Source organism: Saccostrea cucullata, unplaced genomic scaffold (genome assembly GCF_032062105.1).
Source record: "Saccostrea cucullata isolate Sc308-1 unplaced genomic scaffold, CSIRO_AGI_Scuc_v1 ctg379, whole genome shotgun sequence".
Classification (NCBI taxonomy): domain Eukaryota; kingdom Metazoa; phylum Mollusca; class Bivalvia; order Ostreida; family Ostreidae; genus Saccostrea; species Saccostrea cuccullata.
The window spans coordinates 54855-71895 of record NW_026922802.1 but is presented as its reverse complement, the minus strand read 5'-3'; the positions used below and the strand labels follow the sequence as shown (position 1 = coordinate 71895).

Genomic DNA, 17041 nt, shown 5'->3' with positions numbered 1-17041 from the left:
AGAGAGAGAGAGAGAGAGAGAGAGAGAGAGAGAGAGAGAGAGAGAGAGAGAGAGAGAGAGAGAGATGCTTATTTCTGGACAAATAAAACAATAATAACACTCTAAATAAACCCTCAACTGGAAAATATGCGTTGCACTAAATATAAACAGAATCAAAGATTCTGAGACCCAAAATATTTTTACACGTGTTAAACTTCAACCTATTGGCATTTTTTATCTATGCGTATCTTAAAGAGCCACCGTGTATTCAAGAGATACGTGTTAAATACCACCTGTTAAAATACCACAAAAATCAATCAAATAAACCGATTTCACACCTTTTTTAATTCAAACATTTTTATCAATTCTATCAATCTTTCTTCAAAAGATTTGTTTATTTACTTAAGAAAATCCATAGACATTTTAAAGAGTATTTCGAGGAATAAAAAAGATTTCCAATAATATACAGCGTACAGAAGCAAATAAAGGATTTATGTACACAGTATTAACCTGAGTTTTAACACCTGTTCTGTAAAGATGTTTCAATGATCTTAAGTAGTCTTATTAAGTGGCACTGAATAGTACTTAATGTATTGACTGCGATATAAGAGGCTATAAGACTGGAAAACAGTTGATTTTTTTTTCAATACATACATGTAAGGATGTCCTTGAATGGCCTTTAAGATGATGTATTTTTAGTCTAAAACAACGTTCTTCGGTAGCATTTTCATTTTACTACTACTGTGATTTTTACCAAATCATCAATTATGACTTTTGAAGTCTTAAATTCAATAATTTAATTTATCATCTACTGCAAATAAAAGAATTCAAGCGGTAGGCGAGAAAATAGACTGATTATCCACTTCCCTTTAAATTAAATTTAGCAGCTTAATTCTCACCAGCAGCAATTTGAATGATCATCAGATCATTTCACAGTCAAATTTTTCGCGGATGATGCATTGCTTAAAAAAATCAATACTCAGTACATGGTATTTCAATCCGATGTATAATCTTTTTACAATAAAATTATCTTTAGTGACAATATTTTTCACCATCACCCAATATAACTACAAATCGTTTAGCCCCTTATATTTACTGAAAAACTTATCTATTATTATTGTGTGTCAATACATAGAAATAAGAATGACTTGTAATCAAATGCAGAACACACACATATGTAAACATATAGCTGTATGATTCAATATCATCGAAATTGAAAATGGACATTATTCTTAATACTCTTAGAATGCTTGCCATACACATAAAGACATGAACATTTTCTCTAAAAAAAAACCATCTTCAATGTTGCTGTCATTCGAAACATAAGCTACTAATAGCTACACTGTCTTATAAGCCTTAAAATTTCATGATCTCCTAGTGAGACAAAGTTAAAAACCGCTTTTAATCTCCTTCACGTACAAATAAAAAACATTTTTGTTTCAGTCCTCTAGAAAAAAAGCATCCTTTCCTGACCGACTGACTAATAACGTCCAGACTCGAAGCTCTTTTTAACCTTAAAGAAAGAGTTACTTTTTTTAAATACCTATTTTATACCATGAACATGTCTTAATAACTTTGAATCATGATCAAGGCACACCTCCTGGTCATAAACAGCCCCTGCAAATACATGTTTGGGCATACAGTGCTTCTCCATAATAAAGTTATAGCCTGGAAAAAAAAATATACATTTATCTGCCGGTGACCTTTGTTTGGTTAAGGTTATATGCCTTCTGTCCCGTAATTAGCAATCTCTCTTTCGATCATGAGCTTTCAATGATTCTCAATTTCAAAGTTACAGCCCGTAAAAGAATTTTAAACTTATTCTGCCAATAACCTTGAACTTGTCAGATATCCTTGGGTCAAGGCCTCTATTCATAAACAAATGACATGGAATTCAAACATTACAGATACTATTTGGCATGGAACCGTCTATTAATGAGCTTCCAGTGATGACTCATTAGAAAATGATATTGATTTCATATTGAAATTCTCAAAACATACATCTTTAAGGTTATCCGATCCTCAGGTTCTGAAAATCAGGTATTGAGTAATTGAAAATGCTCACAAAGATGTCTCTAAATTCTCAAATTAAAATGTATTTACCCACGGAGTTTCTTTAAACTTCATCTTTAAATTTAATCATATTATATAGGGAAAATTAGTAAATCTCAAATAATTTTTCTGGAAATGCGATTTGAACTACCTACTGCATATTTTTTAATTGATAATTGATCAAGAAATACACTTTAGGAAAAAAAATCATAGGTATCCAGGCTTTTATAGAAAATTGCATGAATTTTAAACTTATTTTGTACTTTACTTTCTCCTACTTACTTCCATCGTTTTATAATGCATAGTGTATAAAGTTTTTCCTTTCAAAGAAAACACCGTAAATCACTTCTAATTTCAAATCATGCTTATAAACATTGGTAACTAAGGCTGAATTTAAAGAAATTTGATTTTTTAAAAATATGCAAGTTTTACTTAATTTTATGAGATACAAATGTCAACTTATTTAATACCGTTTGTTAAAACTTTAAAGAACATTGAATCATACGTGGAGACATAAAATGAAAATTGTTGCATGAAAAAATTTCAAGCTTTATTTTAAGACTTTTTGAATTAAATTATAAATTAAAGAGTTATCCTTCCTGGCTGAGGATCGTATATCCTTAAAGACACAGTTAAATTCTATAATAAACTTGCTATACATGAAATAGGCTTTATGTTTTGTTTTTACTGATTTTATGTTGCTGGTTATCCATAATATCAGGACTAACTGGTCATTGTAAATGGGTATTGTTTAGAATTGTGCAATAAACAAGAGGCCCAGGGGCCTTATAGGTCACCTGAGCATCATGTAACAACTTTCCAACATTGAATTTGATTCACGTTTTAATCCAGAGGCCATTAAATTCATAATTTTGAAAGAGGCACCATTGCTTATCAGAGGTAGACCAGAGTAACAAAGAGAAAATGCATTTCCACTTTACAGTTGTTCACCCCATCCGACAGGAACCACTGACCCTGGGGCCACATCTTTAAAAAAAAATGGAAATCTTATACATTTTATTTCATCATGTTGTTGATTAATACCAAAGTGCAGATTTCAAAGCATCAAATTATTTTAAGATTATGTACCCACTCCCCCAAGTACCTCTGTCCAAGGGGCCCAGAAATGAACCATTCTGGAAGAAGCAGCTTTCTTCGTCATAAATATGTACTAAGATCAATGGCATAATACCCTGGAGCAAAGGAAAAGATTTTCAAAGAATTCATGCATTTTCACTATATGAACATTAGAGCCCCACCCTAACACAAGAAGCCCTGACCCAGGGGTCATGGAATTCAAAAATCTCAAGGAGGCATTCTTTCTCCTCATAACTATGTACATAGTTCATAGGATAAATACCCAGGAGCAGCTAGAGGAGAAGATTAACAAGGAATTAATTTATTTTCACTATATAATCAATAGAGCCCCACCCTAACACCTGAACCCCTAAGCCAGGAGCCATGAAATTCACAGTTTTGGAAGAGTCAGCCTTATTCAACATAGCTATGCACTTGGTTAGTTTATTTAATGCAAATGAATAGAGAAGAATTTCAAAGAAATAATGCTTTTTCACTATATAATCTACATAGCCCCGCCCTGCCACTAGAACCCCTGACCCTGGGGTCATTAGATTCATAATTTTGGAAGAGGCAGTCTTATTCAACATAACTATGCCCTTGGATAGTTTATTTAATGCCCACAAACAGAGAAGAAGAATTTCAAAGAAATAATGTATTTTCACTGTATAATCTATATAACCCCGCCCTAGCACCAGAACCCCTGACCCTGAGGCCATGAAATTCACAATTTTGGAAGAGGCAGTCATTTTCAACTCAACTATGCTGCTAATGCACTTGGTTAGTTTATTTAATGCTAACAAACAGAGAAGAAGAATTTCAAAGAAATAATGCGTTTTCAAAATATAACCTATATAGCCCCACCCTAGCACTTAAACCCCTGATCCTGGTGTCATGAATTTCACAATTTTGGTAGAGGACTCAATGCTGATTACAATCATGCCAACAGTTTGACTGCTTGATGTCCAGGAGTAAAGAAGAAGATTTTTAAAGATTGCACTAATTTTAGTGGTTTTTGCCCCACCCCCTCAGGGGGGCATGCAGGGACCATGAAATTCACAATTTTTGTTCCCCTTTGTCTATAGATACTATATGCCAAAATTGATTGAAATTGGTTCAGTGGTTTCAGAGAAGAAGCTGAAAATGTTTTGCACGACGAACGACGAAAACGGATAGCAATAGGTCACCTGAGCTTACTCAGGTGATCTAAAAAAACCTTTTCACCTATTGTAGCCTTACCCTACCTATGGGAGTCATGATTTGAACAATTTTGAATCTACTCTTCCCGAGGAAGCTTCTATATAAAATGACTGATGAAAGCTTTCCTGTTCTTAAGATTTTAAGGAACGTTCGTCCATATTCCTATTGCCCATTGTGGCCTAACCCTACACTCGGGGATCATGATTTGAATTAACAGGATTCTTTACTACATAAAAATGTGACTGATAATGGCTTTGTCGTTCTAGAGAAGATTTTTCCTTTATACAGTATACTTAAGTAAAACTGATGATCGCCAATAGTGTCCCAATCTATCCAAGTGGGGTCTTGAATTTACATTACCTTAGGAGGCTTTCACATAAATATGAGTAATCATGACTTTGCTGTTCTGGGGAAAAGGATTCTTAAACGATTTTTCGTTTTCATATGCAAAGTGGTTCTTGCGAAATAGATTTTTAAATACCCCAGCCACCCTGTTTTTGATACCCCCACTCCTTAATTTCACTGTTTTTTTTTTTTATAACCCCCTCTTAGAAAACGGCGTGGTCCTTCAATTAACAAACTTTAATCCCATTTACCAAACGATTCACTGTACCATGTTTGATTGAAATTGGCTGAGTGGTCCTAAAGATAGAGCTTGTAAACAGATTATGATGTCGACAACAACGACAGACAACGGACGAATTTCGATCAGAAAAGCTCACTTGAGCCCTTGTCTCTAGTAAACTAAAACTCTTACGACATTAGACCACTTCAGTTTCTCATACCAATTTATTTGTTGTTGTTGCCACCCCCAACCCCCCCTCCAAGGGGAGATAAATGCCATAACGATCTCTCCTATATTTGAATGAAGAGTTAGGTTTTATATGTTCGATCATTAAAAAAATCTGCATATCGTAAGAATAATTCGTTAACTTCTTCATGAAGATCAAAACTTTGTCAGACTGAACCTAACTAATGGTTTTGACACACCATGCTTATAAATAACCGAATCATAAAAACCATGTTCCTTTTCCCAGTTTGTTCTTAACGCACATTGATTACATGTACAGCTTCCTTAGGCCTACAATGTGTTTAGATTGCTTTACAAAATATGCATTAAGTTCCTCGCTGAAGAAAACATTCAGAAAGTAAATAAAAATGTGTCAGACTTTTATAGAAAAGTTCCTTTTATTTCTCCTGTTGAAACCCTACACCCCAAGCGATGCCAATAATTTAAGATGTTATACATCAATCAAAGATCGATTTATTCTTTAAAAGCAATATAAGCCGCAATATCCTGGTCGAAATATTATAGTGATTTTTTATTTTAAATTGTCAATAATAGTAAAAAAAAATTATTTTATATACTTCAACATTCATTACTGAGACGCGCTGGCTTGTCAAAAACAACGAAAATGATTACTTTATCAACTGATATACGTTTAATAGAAAGGACATCTTTCTACTAATTTAAGAGAGAGCAAGAGAGAGAGAGAGAGAGCTTGAGAGAGAGAGAGAGAGCTTATCTCGACTTTAAAATACTACGGACAAACAAACATAAAAGCAGTACATTATCTTTCAGGACTATAATTGAAAGGCGATAGATGAAGTTTAGCAATAAAATTATCGGTATATACTTGTACATGATTAAAATAAAACTTTGATATGACTATTTAAGTTTTTTTATTTAAGCGCCGTAGAACTAGTTGTAAAATTATAAGAGAGGATAAATATACAATTTAAAGAAAAAATTAAAATAGAGTGTTTCAATCAAAAAGTCAAAATTGTCCAAAATTAAAACAAAATGAAAAGGGAAGTGTGAATTTATATTTAGTGGTGTTAAATATACATGCATTTCACAAATAAGAGAATATCTAAATGGGTTATTTTTCATATAAATTCAAGCGTAATAAAAACTAAAAAGTTTTGTTGAATTAAAACTGGAATTTTTATGATTATTTTATGACAAACATATGTTACATTAAAAAATTTAAATCATCATATTAAATCTTTTAATGTCACTCATATCTTCCTTACATACTCCGATGGTATTTAACAAATAAAAGAAAACCATACATCTTTTTAATATTTAAATATATTTCATGTTATACGGTATAAACATAAAAGGATCTACGAATTTAAGCAGGGCATTACGATAATACTGAATAAAATCTTATTAGCTTACCTCAATAGCCATACTCAATTGACGGTGGCGGAATTAAAACATCTGCCTCAAGCCAATCTGTGGCCAATGAAAAAAATACTATGTAAAGAAAAATATAAGCCTCTCTCGCTAAGAGTCAGAGCCTGCAATCGATGTTTGGCGATAGAAGATGATTGCATATACCGTATACCGTGCAACCCTACCACAAACCTTTGACTCCCCCCAAAATAACAAATACTACGACGAAAAATCATTCCTCTGTTCACTAAAGAACGCCTAACTTGGGAGTCATTAAGACAAAATGAAAGTATTCTTGTTCGAGAAAATTACAGCAAGTGATGCGAAAAAAGTCTCCAAGGGTTTCTAACTTGCTTAAAAAGCTGACAATGATAACTCAGACATAACTGGGAAATGGGTTAGAAAGGGATGATTTTAATTTTTTTTTCCATAATATAATCAGAAGGAGAGTGAAAATCAAATGGTTAATGATAATTAGTTTGACTTCTGTGACAAAAAACACAATGCAATGTCACTGACCCCTATAAGGCGTAAATGGGTATACGGGAACAAGAAATACGACCAGCTAAGGGCAGTAAAAAGGTAAGATAAAGAACATCAAATACAGTTTTCAACACTTTATAACATAAAGATAAAAAATAAACACATATCTTTTGAGAGAGAGAGAGAGAGAGAGAGAGAGAGAGAGAGAGAGAGAGAGAGAGAGAGAGAGAGAGAGAGAGAGAGAGAGAGAGAGAGAGAGTTTTCTTTGAAACGAATTTCCTTATCATATCCTCATTTTAAAATTAACAAGGGTAATGAAAGATTACGATGCTCCCCTTGAGGAATTTTATCTTTAAGTTAAATTTCAAAACATTTTTTTTTCTTCTTAGTGTACATCCTGACATCAATATCCATGCAAGTCTGGATAAGGTAGGACCTACTTATGCTTCGGAATGGACCAGCTCCAAAAACTCACCCAGACATCCAGTCGGAATTATCCACCTCTAATCCCAGCCACCTATATCAAATGTTTAAAAAACCATTTAATTGGTCATTCATCCCGGAGGTGTAGGTCAGATTTGGGATCCAGCCAAAGTCTGGTAAAGTGTGCATCCCCAGATGCAAAATCCATGCAAGAATGGTCCATATTGGGCTAAAGTATATTGAAAATAAACCTGCTCAATAAATTTTGAACTGGTCCCTTATCTGGAGTATATGGGTCAAATCAAGCATCTGAAGTAAGTATGGAAGTATCCTTCCCTAGTTACCTCATGCCATTAGTTTGTTCTGGTAGGGCTAATAACATGTACAGCAGATCCAAAATTGGAAGTAAATCGGGTATTTTCCATCCACAAAACGTCGTTCAAGCATGAATGGCATTGATAACGCTAATAGATATTTAGGGATATACGTGCTCCAAAACTACACTATAATCTGTCAATAAAAGAGAGAATATACCCTTAAAAAATCTAGCTGTGTGAAATCCTAAATGCATTATCTAAGCAACTTGGTCCAGGTAGAGTTAATACAGTTATCTGAGAATGAGCTTATATCCAAACATTACCTTTCCGCTCATCTACAAAACTAAGGTCAAATCCAGAAGCCAAGCAAGTCTTGTGGAGTGCATCTTTAGATACATCATCCAGGCAATATTAAGGTTAGCAACATTTTCACAAAATATGAAGAAAATTAAAAATGAGATTGCTCAAGTCTATTTAAACAATATAATTGTGAACAGGGTCAACATTGACCTCAAGTTTGGATCAGGTGCCATGATGAAGTGAGGATCCACTGTCCACCGGTCACACCTGCCTTGTGCCTTTTTTTAACGATTTAATGATCTAAAAATTTTGAATAAAAATATCAAATTTTGCCATTTCGATCAGCTATATATCACCATCAGTTATTTTACATTTTTTAATTGTTATATGCATTTGACTTCTAGGAATCTTGTCAAGGATTTCACTCCCTCAGGGAATACCTCAACTAGAACATCAGATATTGATACGCTTGTATATACTAAGTATATAGTGAGAGAGTTGACATCACTCGGGTGACAAACCCTTATTTGTAAATCTTATCTCTCATGGTGTGAAAATTTCACGGAGCTCTATAGTTTGATGTTTTTAATTCATATTAAAATAATACAAGATCATAGTAACATATGGTAAATATCATAAATGGTAATGTCATGTTATCGTTCAAATTTATAAATGATACATCGCCTTATTTAATTTTGATTTTTCCAAACAAGACACATCAACCGATAGCAAGTCAGAACACCCCCCCCCCCAAACCCTAACCCAAACAAACAAACAAAACAAAACAAGAAAAGATGTGTTTGTGAAACACTGATGCCCCCGTATGGCAAGTTAGGAAAGGATAAATTTTCTCAACTGGAAATCAAATATTTTGATACCCAAAGTAAGGCCTTATAAGAAATACAATTTTGAAATATGTAAGCCCTAGCATCATCTGTTTTAAAAATATGGTCACGGTTTAAGATTTTTTTTAAAGGTAGGTCAAACTCCAGGGTGAAGTTCAAAGGGTCAAAGTAGTTAGTTTCTAAAGCAAAATTTTGTCACAAGGATTACATATGTACATATGTGAAGTATAAAAGTCTTAGCCCTTGTCGCTCAAAAGTTATGGTCAAGATTTATTATTTTTTTAAAAAAAGATCAATTTCCACGGTCAAGGTTTAAATTGTTGAAATCCAATGGAAGGTCTTGTCACAATGAATACATATGTGAAGTATGAAAGCCATAGCACCAACTGTTCAAAAGCTATTGCCATAGTTAAAGTGTTTTCAAAAGTAGGTCAATCTCCAAGGCCAAGGTCAAAAGTTCAAAGTTGCTGGTATCCAATGGAAAGTCTTACCACAAAGAATATATACAGTATGTGAAGTATGAAAGCCCTAGCCCTAACAGTTAAAACGTTAAGGCCAAGATTATAAATTCTAAAAAGTAGGTCAAACTCTGAGGTTAAGGTCAAAGTTCTTGATATTCAATGAAAGGTCTTGTCACAAGAATTAGATATTTGAAGTATGAAAGCACTAGGCCTAACCCTTTCAATAATAAATTAATGGTTTGTTTTTAAAAAGTAGGTCAATTTCCAAGTTCAAGGTCAAAAGGTCAAAGTTCTTGGTATCCAAAGAAGGGACTTTTCACAAGGATAACATATGTGAAGAATAAAAGCCCTAGCCCTCACCTTTCAAAAGTTATGGCCAATAATAGATTTTTATAAGTACGAAAATCTCCAAGGTCAAGGTCAAAAGGTCAAGGTTGTTGGTATCCAATGAAAGGTCTTGCAACAAAGAATACATATATGAAATATGAATGTCCTAGCATCTACCGTTCAAAAGTTATGGCCAAAGTAAAAGTTTGAAATTTTTGTGTAAAAGTGGGTCAAACTCCAAGGTCAAGGTCAAAAAGTCAAATTTGGTGGTACCCAAAGAAAAGTCTTGTCACAAGGAATATACATGTGAAATATGAAAATCAAAGCTTCGCTAAATCAAAAGTAATGGGCATGGTTTAAGTTTTTGCGGACAAACAGACAGCTAGACAGACAGACGGACGGACACGACAAAAACTATGTACCCCCGAATCTCCAATTACGGGGGCATAAAAATTAAAAAAAACCCAACAAATTGTGGGAAAATCAAAAAAGATAGAATTTCCTAAACAGAAATGATTATTTAACATCCAAGCTTTATGATACACGTGGTGACTTTCCTTACTTATGTAGCAATATATAACAAGATATGTTTCTAAAACACTTATGACTCCTCCACCAAATAATTGGACTTCCAAGGGGCATAACTCTGTCAAACATGGCTCGATCTTAGCAATAAAAGAACTTGACCAAGATATTCTCATGATAAATCTGTATACCAAATTTCATTTCAATATGTGCAACGTTTGTGAAGTTAATGAATGGAAACGTCAAATAATTGGAATTTTTCTAAGTCCAAGGGACATAACTCTGTCAAAAAAAAGCTCGATCGTACCCAAAACTTGACCTAGATATTCTTCATATAAATCTGTATCAATATGCCAAATTTCATTTCAATATGTGCAATCCATGCGAAGAAAAGGAACGGAAACTGAAGGTAGATATCAAACAAAAACATTTTTCTTGCAAACAAAGACATTGTTTGATTGAAATGTTTAGGCAGAGTGATCACCCAAAAATCTTGGTTTAAACTATAAGAAACGGAACAGAGTAAAAACTAACCTCCAAAAAACATAAGAGTTAGGACAGATGCTAAGGATGAGCCGCCTTTTTTCACTGGTCAAATACGCCGTTTTCTACACTTCATTCATCATATAAAATACCAGTATTAAAGTACTTTAAGTTGACTTAAAATGAGAACGTTGACATTTATGAATTTTATGTTTTGCAATCTTTCAACGAAATTCAAATATAAAATTAATACTAGATTCTATGGATAATAAATATAAGCAGAATTATCAAAATCCAAACTTTAGTTCTCAAGAGATTTCGTACTTATTTAAACATTCACAATTACAATTTATTTTTGAAGCCATTGCATCAGCTGAACAGGAGGGGAAATCAGGAATTTAACGGAAGAAGCTATTAGACGTGTCTCGGAAAATCTATAAACGATGAAGGGGGTAACATTAGAGAATAATTCGTCATCGCCTGGATAATTAAGAACCTCTTCGACAAGCACCGAACACTGAACACAGCCATCAATCGAGGGAGATGACAAATAAGATGCCTTGTCTGCAGATAGTAAACAAACTTACAGGAACGGCCTGATGAAGACAAATAACATATCGAAACAAGGATTCTGGGAGCATTACATAAACAGCACTATAGTCCAATACCGACATGTGTAATCTGGTTCCTCCTTAAAAGCGTTACTCCATAAAAATTCATCTAGGTAGAATTAGATGCAGTCTTAAACTGTAACTTAACAGAGTTGACTTAGACTCCAAAAGACCTGCTCGATATTTATATAAGTATGTGTAAAAAGGTGCAGAAAACCGAAACAGACTGACCAACACAAAATAAATTGAAACTAGTGCTAATTGTAACGGGGACCGTTACAGATGTTCCCCAAACGCTCCCCAACTACCTTTTCGTGCCATATTCCCTGTAAGCTTCATTAAATAGGACAAAATCTATGCATCTTTGACTTTAACAACGCCAAGTTCATTCAAATTTTAGCATTGCATGCGTGTGCATGTGAATGCATGTGAGTAATGACCATATCATATTGTCTACACAATCTATATATTTTTTACATACTAAATATTAAAGTATTTAATCCAAAAATATTAAAAAAATACTCTCATTCAAGTGTATTTTTCATTTATCTCATTTCATGTGCACGCATGTGCATACATGAGCATGGTGACCATATCTTCTTGTAGAAGTCCTTTACATCTATCTATGTTCTAAATCCCACCCCGTTTGGTTGAAAACCAAGGGATAAATTGCTGTTTAAATTTTCAGCCAATCAGATTACAGCGCACGTACACGCACGTGTATGCATGTGCATGGTGACCATACCGTCTTGTAGAAGTTCATTATATCTATCTATGTTCCAAATTCCATCCTCTTTGTTTGAAAACCAAGTGAGTTATAGCTATTTAAAGTTTGAGCCAATCAGATTGCAGCGCACGTGCATGCATGTGTTTTCGTGATAATTGCTATATATCATGTTGTAGGATATCTTAATGCATGGCTATGTTCAAAATTTCATAGGATTTCGTCGAAAAACAAGAAAGATATAGAGACTTTAGTTTCAGCCAATCAGAGCAAAGCGCACGTGCTTGCGCATGAGATCTTGCTTTTTTGACTATATCATCTTGTCAACGCTATTAATATATCCTTACATTATAAATTTCAAAAGATTTCATCAAAAAATAGAAAAGTTACGGCTATATCCATTATATTGGTCATTTCACGTGTTGCACGTGCGCGCTCTTGCAAGCACGTGCGATCAAAATGGCATGTTGACAATGTCATCTTATCTACATTTATAATATGTCTATTTATTTTAAATATCAAAGCATTACATAAACAAGAGGCCCATGGGCCTTATAGGTCACCTGAGCATTATGCAACAACTTTCTAGTGATTGAATTTGATTCATGTTTTAAGCCAGATGCTATGGCATTCACAATTTTGAAAGAGGCACCATTGATCATCATAACAATACACTTAGCAGTTGCTTAGTTTGTTTACTTAATACCCATACGCAGGGTAAGGGAACACAAAATGCATTTCAACTAATCAGTAATATTCAGCAATAATCAGTAGTGCCCCTACCATACATGAACCCCTGACCCTTAGGCCTTGATATTTGATTAATACCAAGGAGCAGATTTCAAACCATTCATTCATTTTCAGTATATAAGTACAACCCCCCCCCCCCCTCTATAATACCCCTGACTCTGGGGCCTTGAAATTCACAATTGTGGAAGATATGGGCCCTTGTCCATCATAACTATATTGGTAGTTCTTCTACTGAATACCCTGGAGCAGAGAAGAAAATTTTCAAAGATTTAATGTATTTTCACTATATAATCAATAGAGCCCCGCCGTAACACCAGAACCCCTGACCCTGGGGCCATAAAATTCACAATTTTGGTAGAGGCACTCTTGCTCATCATAACTATGTACTTAGTTAGTTTATTTAATACCCAGGAGCAGAGAAGAAGATTTTCAAAGAATTCATGTATTTTCACTATATAATCAATAGAGCCCCGCCCTAACACCAGAACCCCTGACCCTGGGGCCATAAAATTCACAATTTTGGTAGAGGCACTCTTGCTCATCATAACTATGTACTTAGTTTATTTAATACCCAGGAGCAGAGAAGAAGATTTTCAAAGAATTCATGTATTTTCACTATATAATCAATAGAGCCCCGCCCTAACACCAGAACCCCTGACCCTGGGGCCATAAAATTCACAATTTTGGTAGAGGCACTCTTGCTCATCATAACTATGTACTTAGTTAGTTTATTTAATACCCAGGAGCAGAGAAGAAGATTTTCAAAGAATTCATGTATTTTCACTATATAATCAATAGAGCCCCGCCCTAACACCAGAACCCCTGACCCTAGGGCCATAAAATTCACAATTTTGGTAGAGGCACTCTTGTTTATCTTAACTATGTACTTAGTTGGTTTATTTAATACCCAGGAGCAGAGAAGAAGATTTTCAAAGAAATAATGCATTTTCACTACCTACTTATTTAGCCCCGCCCTAGCACTAGAACCCCTGACCCCAGGGCCATGAATTTCACAATTTTTGTGGAGGACTCTATGCTGATTACAATCATGCAAACAGTTTGACTGCGTGATGTCCAGGAGTAAAGAAGAAGATTTTTAAAGATTGCACTAATTTTAGTGGTTTTGGCCCCACCCCACAGGCCCCAGGGGGGCAGGGATCATGAAATTCACAATTTTTGTTCCCCTTCACCCATAGATGCTTTATGCCAAATTTGGTTGAAATTGGTTCAGTGGTTGCAGAGAAGAAGCTGAAAATGTTCAAATGTTAACGCACAACGCACGACGCACGACGCACGACGACGGACGAAAACAGATAGCAATAGGTCACCTGAGTTTACTCAGGTGACCTAAAAAATGTAAAAGTAACGGCAATTTCAAGTATATTCGTCATTTCACGTGTTGCACGTGCGCGCTCTTGCAAGCACGTGCGCGCAAAATGACCTTTGTTCCGCAAATCTACATAACATGCCTACTTATCCTAAAAAGGTTTCCCCTTAATCGGATGTGTACTTTACAAGATCATTCGCGGACAAAATTTTCCCAAGAAGAAAAATAATAATAATAAGAAACAGAGTAAAAACAATATGTTCCCCAACTTCGTTTGGGGAACATAATAAAGAATTAAAAGCCTCTGTTCAACTATATATATTTACATTTCTTTTACATTAAGCAAGTACCACGAATGAGCTTGAATATCTCCATTGTTGCGTCATAAAACCGCTCTTGGTGTCAAAAATATAGTGCACACTGTTTTGTTTTAAAAATGACAATTAAACGGCGTAAATTTATGAAAAGTTATCATAAAAATAATGTAAATATAAGAAATGAATTTAATTTTTTGAAGATTCATGAGGTTATGAACTACGATGCTTCACGTCGGCATATTTCATGAAGCGCGTTAGCGATTCATGATAAAAATGCCGGCGTGAAGTGTTGTAGCGTTGAAGAATCTTCAATTTCTTAAATAGAAATGTAAGACTAGCTGGGCAAAAAGAAATTAATTGTAGAATATAAGGAAGAAAGTACAAATGTAGAGTTTATGAAATTAAGGCATGGCTAGATAACATTAGTGGTGACGCTAATGCGAGATTTTCAGGGCAAACTACTGACAAGTCTTACAACTAAGCTACTCTGGATATGTTTTAAATTGAACATTACCTAAACTCAACAGAATCTTAAACAATCCACAAGTAACAGCTTTTTAAAAAGCTTGCCTGACTAAATCAATCAATTTATCTGCATGAAGAGTGATAACCCTTTTGAGCAATACTTTGTGGGTTTAAAAAAATATCCTAACTTAATATTTTGAGAAACTTATGTAATTATTATCGTTTTACTAACAGCGTGACAGTTTGCTTGATAGGGCGTGCTAAAATTTTGTATGTTGATTATCATTTTACTCATCGATTGGATGTTTGATTTCAATGGAATCAATAATATTTAGCATATGAAAAACAGAACCCAGTAATACCAATAACAATACCGACCAATCGCATTGAATAAACAATTACATATGAACGGACAAAGCAAGTTTTACTTCCTATAATGTTGATATTGATAGCTACATAGTACAACAGTAGCGGAGTAGTCTTACTAATTCCATTCTTTGAATTCTTATACGTATTTTTAACCCACCCGGTCAAATCAAAACAAAATATAATACATGCTTTTTGAGGACAGAAAACGGGCTTTGACTGACCACGTGTTGTTGCTGAATATAAATACCATACAGGTAAACAATCATTCAATGTGATTGGCCAGTATTATCGGGGTATTGTTGTATTCCGAGTTTCATATGTAAATCAGTATTGATTTCATTGATCCAATCGATGAGTAAAATGATAACCAGCACACAAAATTTTAGCACGCCCCATCAAGCAAACTGTCACGCTGTTTGTAAAATGATAATAAAATCTTGATTTTACTGAACTTGTTGAAGAATCATCTCTACACTGCATACTAAAGAACATTGTAGTTGAAGGGGGGGGGGGGGGTCTGCAAGTGGAGTGATCTGCCCTTGGATCTAAATTGATTTCAAGCTACATTGTAACACCTTTTATAAAATCTGTTATCAAATCACGCATTGTGAACATATTAAAAGATGGATATAATTAAAAACACATTTTGTTGGAGTGTATTTTCTCCTCTGAAGTAAACAGTAGTAATGTGTGTTCATTATATTTTTTTCTTAAAAGGGGAGGGGGTGACACTATCATATAATAAATGATATATTGAGAGTGAAATAAGTAAATTCAATAGTTAGGCTTTGTAGAAAGAAATATCCAAGATTATTCACTACTTTTTTATTTATCGTGTGCATCTGAACAAAGACATATAGATCATGCATCTGGAGACGATGGCTTGAACTGCGTTGTTTATTATTATTGGACTCGTCCATTTATGGAATAAACCAACCGCGGGATCGGTAAACAAATTAGAAACATCATTTCTTTAGTGTTACATGTCCATATACCATGCATACTGATGAATACGATATGTTGTTTTAAAGAATGGTATAAAACTTGTAGATAGGATTTCTGAAGCATTAGAAGGAAGTTAAAAGGACAAACTTTATTTAATTCCATGGAAGTTAGCACACCCATTCATACAATAGAACAATCCAAGGAAAAGGCGCGAAGATAGCTTACTAGTGACATTTTGCGCGAAAAGAACGATTCACCCCTTTCGTAGAATATAAATAGACTGATCCAGTAGTATAGAAATGCAGAAAAAAGGATACACGGACATGTTGAAACGGCAAATCATATGGAATAATCTGTTCCATGCAAAAAGATTAAAGGAAGTAAACACTGCAGTATTTCGCATCAGTAATATCTTTCTTTTTTCTGAAAACTGTTTCTTTTAAAATTCAGGTAAAGGATTCCAATGTAAATCAGCTTGCACAAAATCTAGCTCTTTAGATATGGTCGCACATTTTCGGATCTTGGAAATATCAATCCTTATACAGCCTGACGCCGTGACGTCAGGCAATAACAATTTTAATAAGTTTTACTTTCTTTGTTATACTATCTCGATCAGATATGCCGACATCAGTTTTTCTCTTTCAAAATAAATGTAACGTGCATATTTTAAACAAAACTTTATCAAAGTGACAATTCTTGATGTTAACAAAATTTTTTTTTAGAAAACATGAAGAAAATTAAACATTTTATGCTTTAAGGGATACTATAAAAAGATAATCATTTATCAAGGTTTCTTAAAGTGGATGCATAAATATAAGGCTGATTTAATACACAAGGACGTATGTGACATACGAAATTAATAACATTTGTTTCACATAT

At 34.2% G+C, this 17041-nt stretch overlaps 2 protein-coding genes across 4 annotated transcripts in view; both read right to left on the bottom strand.

Moving 5' to 3' along the window:
• The window catches only part of LOC134262505 (general transcription factor 3C polypeptide 1-like), a 124241-nt gene that overhangs the window by 52426 nt on the left and 54774 nt on the right, over positions 1 to 17041 (bottom strand). The window lies entirely within an intron of this gene.
• The window catches only part of LOC134262504 (FMRFamide receptor-like), a 56216-nt gene that overhangs the window by 32235 nt on the left and 6940 nt on the right, over positions 1 to 17041 (bottom strand). Inside the window, exon 1 of one of the 3 annotated variants that reach the window (XM_062744903.1) lies at positions 6494 to 6592. The exons of 1 other annotated variant lie outside the window; for it this stretch is intronic. The gene's annotated coding sequence lies outside the window, so the exon portion shown is untranslated. Of the gene's footprint in view, positions 1 to 6493; positions 6593 to 17041 lie in introns of those variants that run through there. One more of the 3 variants, XM_062744904.1, reaches the window with a different exon arrangement.